This window comes from Cavia porcellus, unplaced genomic scaffold (assembly GCF_034190915.1).
Source record: "Cavia porcellus strain 051 isolate PalLab524CR breed Dunkin Hartley unplaced genomic scaffold, mCavPor4.1 scaffold_7, whole genome shotgun sequence".
Classification (NCBI taxonomy): Eukaryota; Metazoa; Chordata; class Mammalia; order Rodentia; family Caviidae; genus Cavia; species Cavia porcellus.
In genome coordinates, this window is record NW_026947490.1 from 55677349 (window position 1) to 55687503 (window position 10155).

Here is a 10155-nt window from a genome sequence, read left to right on the forward strand (position 1 = left end):
AGATATTTTTATATGGTTATTTTCACCAAATCCAGAGGTGACAAACTATAGCAGAAAAGCTTGGGTTTTCCTCTGTGATGGAAAGCCACTGTAGGGTTATAAACAGAGTGATGTGAATTATGATTTGCCAAAGTTTTTTTGGAAGGTGAAAGTAGGCAGTCAGGATGACCAGGAGGATGCTTCTCAATAGTATTTGCAAGGCATGGTGATGACTTGTACTGAAATGTTAGCAATGCACATGGTGAGGAGTGGTGAGATTTCAGGGGCTTTTAAAAATAGAATGGGCAGGATTTGCAAGTGGAATAGAGGTTGAGCATGAAAGAAAAGGAGACAAGGGTGATTCCAAGATTTGATAGAAGCAGATGGGAGAAAACCAGTCAATACTGTGTTTCCATCTTGAGTCATTATGAAGGAGAAGCAAAAACAAAGACAAAGACAAAGACAAAGACAAAAACAAAAACCAAAACAAAAACCCACTAAGCTTATTTTACTGATCCTGGTCTTGTGTCCTTTTAGATTTTAAGAAGAAACCAGAGAGAAGATGGGGAAGGAGTAGCCAGTGAAGGAGGAAAACCAGGAAAGAATGATAATCCAGAAAAAATGCTTCCAGAATGAAACCCTAATGAAGTAAGATACACTATAAAAATTAATCCCTAATTTGTGCTGTGAGTGTGGGAGGAGGAATCAAGGGAGATAAGACATTGAAGATATGGACAAGAGAGATTTTTAAAATGGAATGAGTTCAAGAAAGAATAGAAAGAATGGGAGGCTACACATTGAAAACAGATACCGCCTAATAGTTTTTGCTATTAGGAGAGCAGACAAAAAAGGGAAGAGTTGGAGGTACTAGTGAGATTGAGAGGTCTTTTTAAATGTACTACACAGCGTGTTTGTGTGCTCATAGAGAAATTCCTTATTTGGGAAAGAGGTGATAGAACAGATGGAGCAAAATGTTCGAGAATTATAAAGGAGTGGAACCTAGAACACAAATATAAGTTGACTTCACCTAAGGGGACAGGGAGTCCATGCATCACAGCAGGAGAGAAGGCAGCTCACCTGAGTAGAGTCATGGGTAGATTGGTAGATAGGAGGGCATTGCAGTGATTCAGGCAGGCTAGAGGGTATGCTTTGAGAGTGACTCCTATTGGGCTGGTTGTGTGTTTTCCTTAGCAGAGCTGGAAGCCTAGAATGGAAAGGATGCTTTATCAATATTCTCCATTTTCTTGTTTCTTATAGCACACAGTGACTGAAGATGTTGGCTGTTTGCTTTGAGAGCAGTCCTGGATGAGAGCTGGTGATTGCAGACAGACAGTACTTTCTGTGGAATGTCTGCATTCCCTACCATTCAGCCTTATCTGGCAGGCTAGACTTTGACTGATGTAGTATTTTAAGCATGTGTCCTATGCTAACCTGGCAACCATTCTGTGCAAGCCAACCATCATTGCCCTTTACATGGATTTGGAGACCCTCAGAATCCTCAGTCAGCAGAGCTTGGTCTGAACTGCATTAGCAACCGTCTGCCTAGGGACTTAAATACACATGATGGAAAAGGAGGTACATTTGAAGTCTCTATTAAAGGAAAGAGTAATATTAGGAAAGGGAGTACCTGGGGAAAGAGTAACATTTTGATGTAACAAATAAAACAAGTCAAAATGTCCTCTCTTACTCCTAAAAAAATTTATAAAGTAGATAAGGCAAGATATCAGTGTATAATGTATAACTTCTGTATGTAGTGATATTCTCATCTCTGTAAGCTAGCATTAAACATAGTAATTAGTTTATGGAGTGGTTTTGCTTTAATACCTGGAACACATTTGGAATAATATATGACAGAGAGCAAAGCTTAGTATGTATTAGAAAACTGTATCAGTTGGGATTCACTTAGAGGAACAGAATTAAAGTCTAACATATATATAATGATATTGGCTGCCTGGAGAGTCAGGGTTGAAGGGTTTAGAAAGGCCATTTGCTGCTGAAGAGTCAGAGGATTCAGTCAAAAGTCAAAAGCTGGGCACTCGCTTTGGAGTCCTGTATGAGTCCACACTGGGAAGTTGAAGGTCCACCATGGAAGGCTGGAAAGTCCCTACTGGAAGCCTGGAGGTGGATGTCCAAAGGTGATGGTGAAAACTGGAGCTCTGAAGAAGCAGAAGCCAGACTTCCTTCTTTTTTCCAATTTCAGTCCATCCACACTACAAGCCTATTGGTTGATATCATCCATGGCCAGGGTGGGTCTTCCCTCTCCAGTAAGTCAGTCATCCAAAAGCCATTCTGTTAGTATTTCCTATTCAAATTGACACCACAACTATCACAAACCCAATAATGATCAATTGTTGTTATTTTATTTTAGGTGGTACTGGGGGTTGAACTCAGGGCCTCATGTGTGCTAGGCAAGCACTCTACCACTGAGCTACAACCCCAGCTCCAATTGTTATTATTTTATTGTTGTGCCTTGACTTGGGCTGAGCTATTTCCTGTTTCTGTGCCTTTTTTTCATACTGTGAAGAGTCTCATTTAAATCAAGAACAGAAATTAATAAGTTGATGAATGTGGTTCTTGTAGGAGGCTGGTGCCTGTATCCACATAGCTCATCATGGATACGAGGTAGAGGGAACACCGGGGAGTGGGCAGACAAGTGGTCTGAAGCAGCCAGAGACAGCTCAGCCAACCCAGCCATGCTACTTCGCCTTCACCAGCTTTATTTTTTGGTGTGTGAGGGACAGAAAACCCTTGATATTATTAGCAGAGTCAAAAATCAACATATATAATGTATATGGAATAGTGTTGGGCATATAGAACATGTGCAATGATATAAAACAGAGATCATTAATAATTATAATGAAATCCCTACGTGGGCAAACCCTTCCCCTTCCTTCCCATGAACAGAGACACTCTGCACATTTTTGTGACCAGCCAGACACCAGTCTCTACAAGAATCCAGATTCCCTTGGTTTCTTCCTCTGGGCTTCTTTTCTCTTTGTTCATACTTCTATGGAATCATTTCTTCCCTCAATAAATTTTGGATGGTATATTTCCTTGTATGTTCATCTCTTGAATTAGATTGACTTTAGGAGTTTTAAGTACATGTATGAATCTCCTCACAACTTATCAGGAAGGCTAAGATGTAGTAGGCATTCACAATATTTATAGAATAAATTGAGAATTTTTCTCTACACTTCTAAGCAGAGCATTGATGTACACTTAGCATCCATTTATCTCTTTCCTCAGATTTTATTAATCTCAATTTTGGGAACAATACTCTCGAGCCAGCAGACATCTCTTCTGGAGTCCCACCCACTTAAGCGCCTGGTGCAGCATAGTGTCTTGTATATCAGGAACAGACAAATTAAATTATCCATTGTTATTATTGTTGTTATTATGGGTGTCATCATAATTATCACTAGCACAGATACAGTGCTCTGCCTGCTTATGATCCAGGGAAAGAAGGACAACATACACAAAATATCACCAGGGCACAGTGCAAGACCAAAATTCACCATCTTGTATTTCACTTTGGAGCACAGTGCTGGCATACACAGAGTCAAGATGTGATCACTGTTCAGGCACAGCAGAAGGAAGCGAGCTGCACCTGCGTAGTTTCCGCTACTTCCTACACCAGCTGAACAGAGTAATCAGAGAAGTAAATGCTCAGTAAAGGCGTGCAAAAGAAATGGAGCCTACTTCCTTGCCCGAGATAAGGTAACATGCTATAAAAATGTACACTTAGAACTCTGAGGACAGGTGCTAGCCATTGGATTTCCAGTTACGAAAGAATCTCAGATGTGGTGGAGGAAAATGATGGTGAAAGGGAAGGTCAGCCAGGGGAGGACCCTTCAATCACCTAAGCTGCTGCTGGGCTCTTCTGCTAACACTCATTTTATCAGTAGCCAAGAAGAGAGGACCTATAGCTGAAACACATGGCATTGGGGTATAATAGTATTAATAGTAAGACAAATAGGTCCAAGTCCTGGCTTTAGCATGCATTAGCTTTTAAAAAATTTTTTTAAAGTTACTTAACTTTGTATTTGAATTTCCTAAGGATGGCCGAGAGGATTAGAGATGGTGTAAGTAGGCACTATGTATTCACAAACCGGAAGCTTCATCATCAAAGACTGTCCGTATGCCTCACACCTCATTCTTTTGAAGCACAATCAAATCCAACTAATCCTAAACCAAAGCAATTTTAGGTAGCATGGTTTGGATATAGGCCTTCTGAGAATCTTTTGCCCTAGATTGACATCTCATGAGATAGGGGAGTTAAGGTTTGTTTCTATTCTTGATCTACTTGCTGTACTCTGAATCTTAGTTTAGAAAATTTTTGTTAGGGGCAAGGAGCTGGGGAATGCGAAGTCTACGAAGTCCAGCTTCTACTGTGGAAAGGGCATATATGCTCAAGGGCAGATATCCCACTGATAGTGGGGTAGTGTCGCCATCTTCCTACTGCGAGGACAAGTTACTAACACAAGTGACTCACACCGTGTGACTCCCCAGGCACTCATGAGAGCATAAGCACACGGACAGCTGTATGAGGATATGAAAGAGGTTAGAGAAGGACTGAGATTTAAGCAGAATATTTTGCATGGAGCAATTGCACTCTATTTAGGCTTAAAAGATGAGCAACATGAAGGTAACTGCTGGGTAAACTAGAGCTAGAAAAGAAGGAAGTTGGAGAGGGAGTTAGCAAAGGAACAAGGAAAAAGAAAGGAAGAAGTCAATAAAGAGGGAGAGAAGCATTAAAAGTGAAATTAGAAAGTTGCTTGGGGAAAAGAAGGAAAAAATCGTTATTACTTAGGGATGAAACTGAAGCTACCAGGATGACCAATAAAAAAGGTTAAATTTGTCAAATATATCTAGAAATCAAAGGGTTCTGAAAGATGTTTGGGAATATCTTATTTAGCAGTGAGATGCTTTTTTTTATGAGTTTGATAAATTCATGGATAAACACGTACACAAAAGTGCATATAAATTCCAACTGTCTATTCAAATACATGGAGTTCATAGATTGCCTAAAGCTGGTCTGTGAATGTCCTGCTTTATGTATTCACACAGATTATTTTGATGTAGTGGTCATATATTGATTCATACAGAATATTTTGAGACAGGTCTAGAGTTATCTCAGGGAGCTCTGAAAGTCAAAAGGCTTACTAATATTTTTATTTTTTAGTGGCTTCTCAGCTTCATGATAGTCACTTTAAAAATATAGCTGTGATTGCTTTTACTCATATAGTCACTATATTGATTGTTATTTTAGAAAATGTTGTTAGAGTTATAGATGCAGATGCAGATGTAGATCTAGATAGACAAATGACCCTAGAGTTTTAGGTCAAATAAAAGAAGTCTGTGACTTCAAATAGTACAATGTACCATCTGAGATTTAAGGGAGATTTAAGGCTGGTGGCAGAGGTCTATGAGAGCCTTGTTGGTTGATGGTTGTTTTTAACTGTCCATTGGGGAGTAAGGAACATAGAAGCCTCCTTGCAGGAGAGGGTGGAAGACAGGAAGCTTCAGGACGGCAGAGCTCAGGAGTACTGCTGATTAGGAAGCAGCTCATGTAGGGCTTGGAGTGGTTCGATCAATCTGTGCTTCTTGTCCCCCATAGTAGCAGGCATCTGTCAATTGTACTTTCTCGTGGGATGGCCCTTGTCCTGCCTGTCATTCCCTGTGGTCTCATTCTTTCTCTTGAACAGATTTTGCTAGCTCAACCTTTTTATTGCTGCTTTCTCTTCCACACTTTTGTCTTCTTCCAGTTTTTAATAGCTGACCTTATTGATTGTCCCCAAACTGCACTTGTGGGTCTGAATTCCCATCACTTTTTTTTTTTTTTTTTTTTGTCTTTCTCATTTTTATCGGTACCGGGGATCGAACTCATGACTGCCTGTTTGTAAGGCAGGTGCTTATGCCGCTGAGCTAAATCCCCAGCCCCTCCCATCACTTTTGATGGTGATTGTTATGTTCATTCTGCAGTAGCTGTTCCTGGGATCTGTGTTCACCCTAGTTCAGTCTGTGTGCAGATGTCATCACCGTGTATCTGGCATCTGTCAGAGCATAATAGTTTCTTCTTCACTGCATCTTATAGTTTGACAAAGAGTGACTCATGTACATGGCATTTGACTTTCACAGTGATTTTGCCCATTTTACACACAGGACAAAGGACACCACAGGTCATTTAAATGGTGCAACATCTTAAATGCAAGACCTTTGACTCCATAGAGTTTTTGGAAACCATCAAAGAAAAGGAGCTAAGAGCAAGGCAGAAGGAATATGAGAACTGACAAGTGAAATAATGATTTCAGAGAGTTACAATATGTGTGTGTGTGTGTGTGTGTGTGTGTGTGTGTGTGCATGTGTGTAATAATTTTGATTGGGCCAGCATTGAGGGGTGCCACAGAAGAAGAGAACGGGGAACAGAGGCAAAGAGGCAGAAAGTTCTCCCAGGACAGGACCCAGGTACCAGTTCATTTGCCCATGAATGCTTGACCCTATAAATCTCTGCCATCAGAGGAAAAAGGTACTGGCTTCAGCAGTGTGTTGGGAAGGCACAGAGAGAGTCCTCTAGCTGCCCCCTTTCCTTCTCTCGGGCCCCTCAGAACTGTGCTGTGTGTGCTGAACATCACTGACGACTCTGACATGCTGCTGAATGACAATCCCTGAATCCTCAGGGCCATTGGAAAGGCATGGATTTCCTTAAGTCCTCTTTCTTTTCCTCTGTGAACTCATCAGCACAGGGCCTCTATCTGCCTCAGGCATTGACTGCCAGAAGTTCTAAGCTGACTGCTACTCTGCTCATCAGAAAAAGGCACTGTGGGATTTTGGATAGTGCTTACTCTGGCAAACTGAATGATTAGTGGTTCATCCTTCGGAGAGTTTGCTGAATTAAGGATTCCCAGGCCTCATGCATCAGAAATTCTGAATCAGAATTTTGAGATGGGGCTTGGAAAGATACACACTTTAATCAGGCTTCTCAGGATACATAGATGCAAATGATCTTCAGGTTATGCAAGAGAAAAGCTGTAATTCAGTTGAGACTTGGTTTATTTTCATGAAGTGGAATAATGGGATTTACTTCATTAGGTTGCAAGTCCCTTGTGAACAGAGACCACGTGTCTACATCCTGCTGTGTTTCCCAGTAGTGTCTTATGCAGAGAAGGTTAAATTCTATTATCCACAATTCTGAGAACTTCTTTGCTGTTCTTAGCTGGGGATCGAAGAACCAAACCTGGCAGTGGCTCTAAAGATGAAGAGGAGACAGGCATAGAGAATGGAGGGCTTTTACCATGCTGTCCCTGGCATATAGTAAGGAGATGATGTTAGTTTTCAAAATATCAAATTTTGCCTGTGCTGCTGTATTTTTATGTGAACGTTTAATGTCTTTTCAGATGAAACACTTAAGTCTTAATTTTCTGGTGTCTCCTGTGATGTTTAACTCTCAAATCATCAACCAACCCTCTCTCTGACCTAATCTTATTTCTGAAGTATTTACTCAACTCTATTAAGCCTCCTAGCTAGTGAATTCCCATTATGTATGACTTTATACCAGGCTTCAGCATCTTCTGTGCCACCTGGAGGTGAAAGATTCACTTTGTCACATTTGGGGAAAAGTATTAGGTGAATTCTTAGTGTCCTCTGTGTAGGCTTTATGAGTGGTGGAAATGGTGCCACTGACCTTATGGAGAAATGGTGGCTGGTAGAGTGTCTGACCTTTGGTAGTCATGTTAATCTACCATAATTATGTTTTCTGGGACTTGTGTAAATGTCGTGGAAAACCCAGCTCTGTACACAACCCAGCAATTATTCATAGTCTCTTGTGCTACCTAGAAAAGAGATTGAGTACTTCAGGTAATATCCTCACCCATGTTCCAGATGAAGCCAGGCAAATTTTGTCAGGTTTCTAAGGCAACCTTGAAGATTTATCATTTCACAGAGCTTGGAGAAGAGATTCAGAGCTTGGGTCGATGATGTAGACCTTTACTTCCAGAAGAAAATAGATTATATCAGGGAGTCACCGGTCCAAAATAAAATTTTATCTAAGACAGACTATTCTATCATTTGACACTGTATAAAAAATTATTAATGAGAATCTCTAAGAAGCAATGCTTTTTAATCTAAGCAAATAAAAACGTTAACACTGGAGTTCCTCACATTGGAAAAGATTTGCCAAACATCTGCTGAGGACATCGTGTTGAAATTTCTTTTTTTTTTTTTTTTTTTTTTTTTTGTCTTTTTCATTTTTATCGGTACCGGGGATCAAACTCACGACCGCCTGCTTGCAAGGCAGGTGCTTATGCCGCTGAGCTAAACCTCCAGCCCCATGTTGAAATTTCTTAATTCCCTACCAGTTAAATGTCTCCACAAAGATGTTTACTGCTTGAGACGTCAGCAGCACCTGCTACACCTTACTCTTCTCAATTAAAAAATTCAGACTCTGACCCACTGTAGAGGGAAGCATCTGGTATGGTGATACTTTTCAAGTTATCACACGAAACAGTGCATGGGAAGTGGGGGTTATTAAGACTTCTTGAGGTTTTATCCTTGTAAGTAAAAATGAGTGATTTGAGAACGAATCACAAGATTTCCATTGACCTAAACATTGTGTCCTTATAATTTATGTATTCATGCTTGATGAGTATCATTCTATGTATTAAAGGGGAAGATTCTACTTTTGTGATGGTGATGAATGGCCAACTGTTTTCTCACATGAGTTCTTAATCTAAGTAACATGCATTATCATGATTGGTCGAGTCTTGGTTAAAGGACAGATAGATTCTATCACTCTTCTATTCAAAGTCTTAGCCGCCTCTGTCTTTTCATTTTTTAAAAATTTCCTAAGGCAAATCTTATACTTCATCTCTATTAAGAAGCCCTCTGACATCCTTCATGGCTCAGGATTTTGTTGCATCTTTTATGAATAACATTTTAAAAAGTGACTCCCTTTCATTTTCTCAAATGTTCTTTGTACTGTTGGTTGTTTTCACAAGGTGCCTGTTTGGTATCTATGCAGAGATATGGAATGGGCAGGTGGAGCTGTGAGTTCAGGGTTGAGGTCCGGGTTGACAATAAAGATTCCAAACACAGAAAGTGGATGGAAAACTACATGAAGCCCTATGATCACTTCTATCTAATGTGTTTTCCTTGTTTGGCTTCTGAGATGTCACTTTGTACTGTGGTCCACAGGACCTTCTCAGTTTCCCTGAGAAACATCTCTTTCTACATCAGCCCTGTTTCAGTGGGTATTTCCTAGGATCTTTCCTTCTGCATTTATGTCACTCATTTTCATTTGGGATCTATCTCATTCATGTCAATGCCTCTTGCTACCTTTTATATACCACCAAATGATATCCTAGTCATTTTTTAAACTTCTTTTGCAATTCCACAGCAACCTCTTTTAGAACAAGGACTGTATCTGTATCCACAGTATGTACCATAGCACTTAACTGTGGTAGGTGGTAGGTGTTAACTGGATGTTCACTGAATGAACAAAAGCATTCTGTTATATCATAAAAACAATTAAATGCCTACCACTGCTGGAACAAGGAGAACACCATGCACATCAAAATTATAGGGATCATGCACATAAGAATTACAGGGAATTTTCCCTGGAGTTACTATTATAGGATATTAATCGTATTATTTCCACCACATCACATGATGTGCATAACACAATTATTATGAGAAAACGTACTTAGAGTTCTAATCAACTAACTTAGACACTTTTGCTACAGGATTTTTCCTTAATTAGTAGTCTGTCTAGTGCCAGCTGTGTTTTTGGTGTCTTTTTTGATCTAACTACATTATTATTGCTTAACTTAGGACTGTTTTTCTTCATCCACATAAAGTAATGAAGTAATGATCATAGGTCAAATGCAGGAGATGCTATGAAAAATGTAGAAAGGCATTATGACAAAAAGCATTAGCCTTTATGCTCAGTTGCCCAAATGAAACCTGAACAGAGCCACAGAAGAGTGGGTAAATAGTGAGAAGGGCAGTAGAGGAGAATTTTCTAAAAACAGACCCACGTGCTGTCTGTATCACCACAGAGAAACAGCAGAGATGGTCCAAATGAGTGTTACAGAAGTAGTTAAAAAAAAAAAGCTGGATGATAGATGTGGGTGGAGCCATTTGCATTTTTCAGGTTGTAGAGAATTGAGTGTTTTATAGATT

The 10155-nt window shown here is 40.0% G+C and overlaps 1 long non-coding RNA gene across 3 annotated transcripts in view; it reads left to right on the forward strand.

Moving 5' to 3' along the window:
• The window catches only part of LOC106027412 (uncharacterized), a 35201-nt gene extending 32175 nt beyond the window's left edge, over window positions 1-3026 (forward strand). For all 3 annotated transcript variants that reach the window (XR_001201000.2, XR_001201001.2, XR_002790905.2), the window contains 2 exons: window positions 517-627; window positions 1237-3026. This is a non-coding gene — a long non-coding RNA (uncharacterized LOC106027412). The remainder of the gene's footprint in view (window positions 1-516; window positions 628-1236) is intronic.
• Window positions 3027-10155: the final 7129 nt, after the last annotated feature.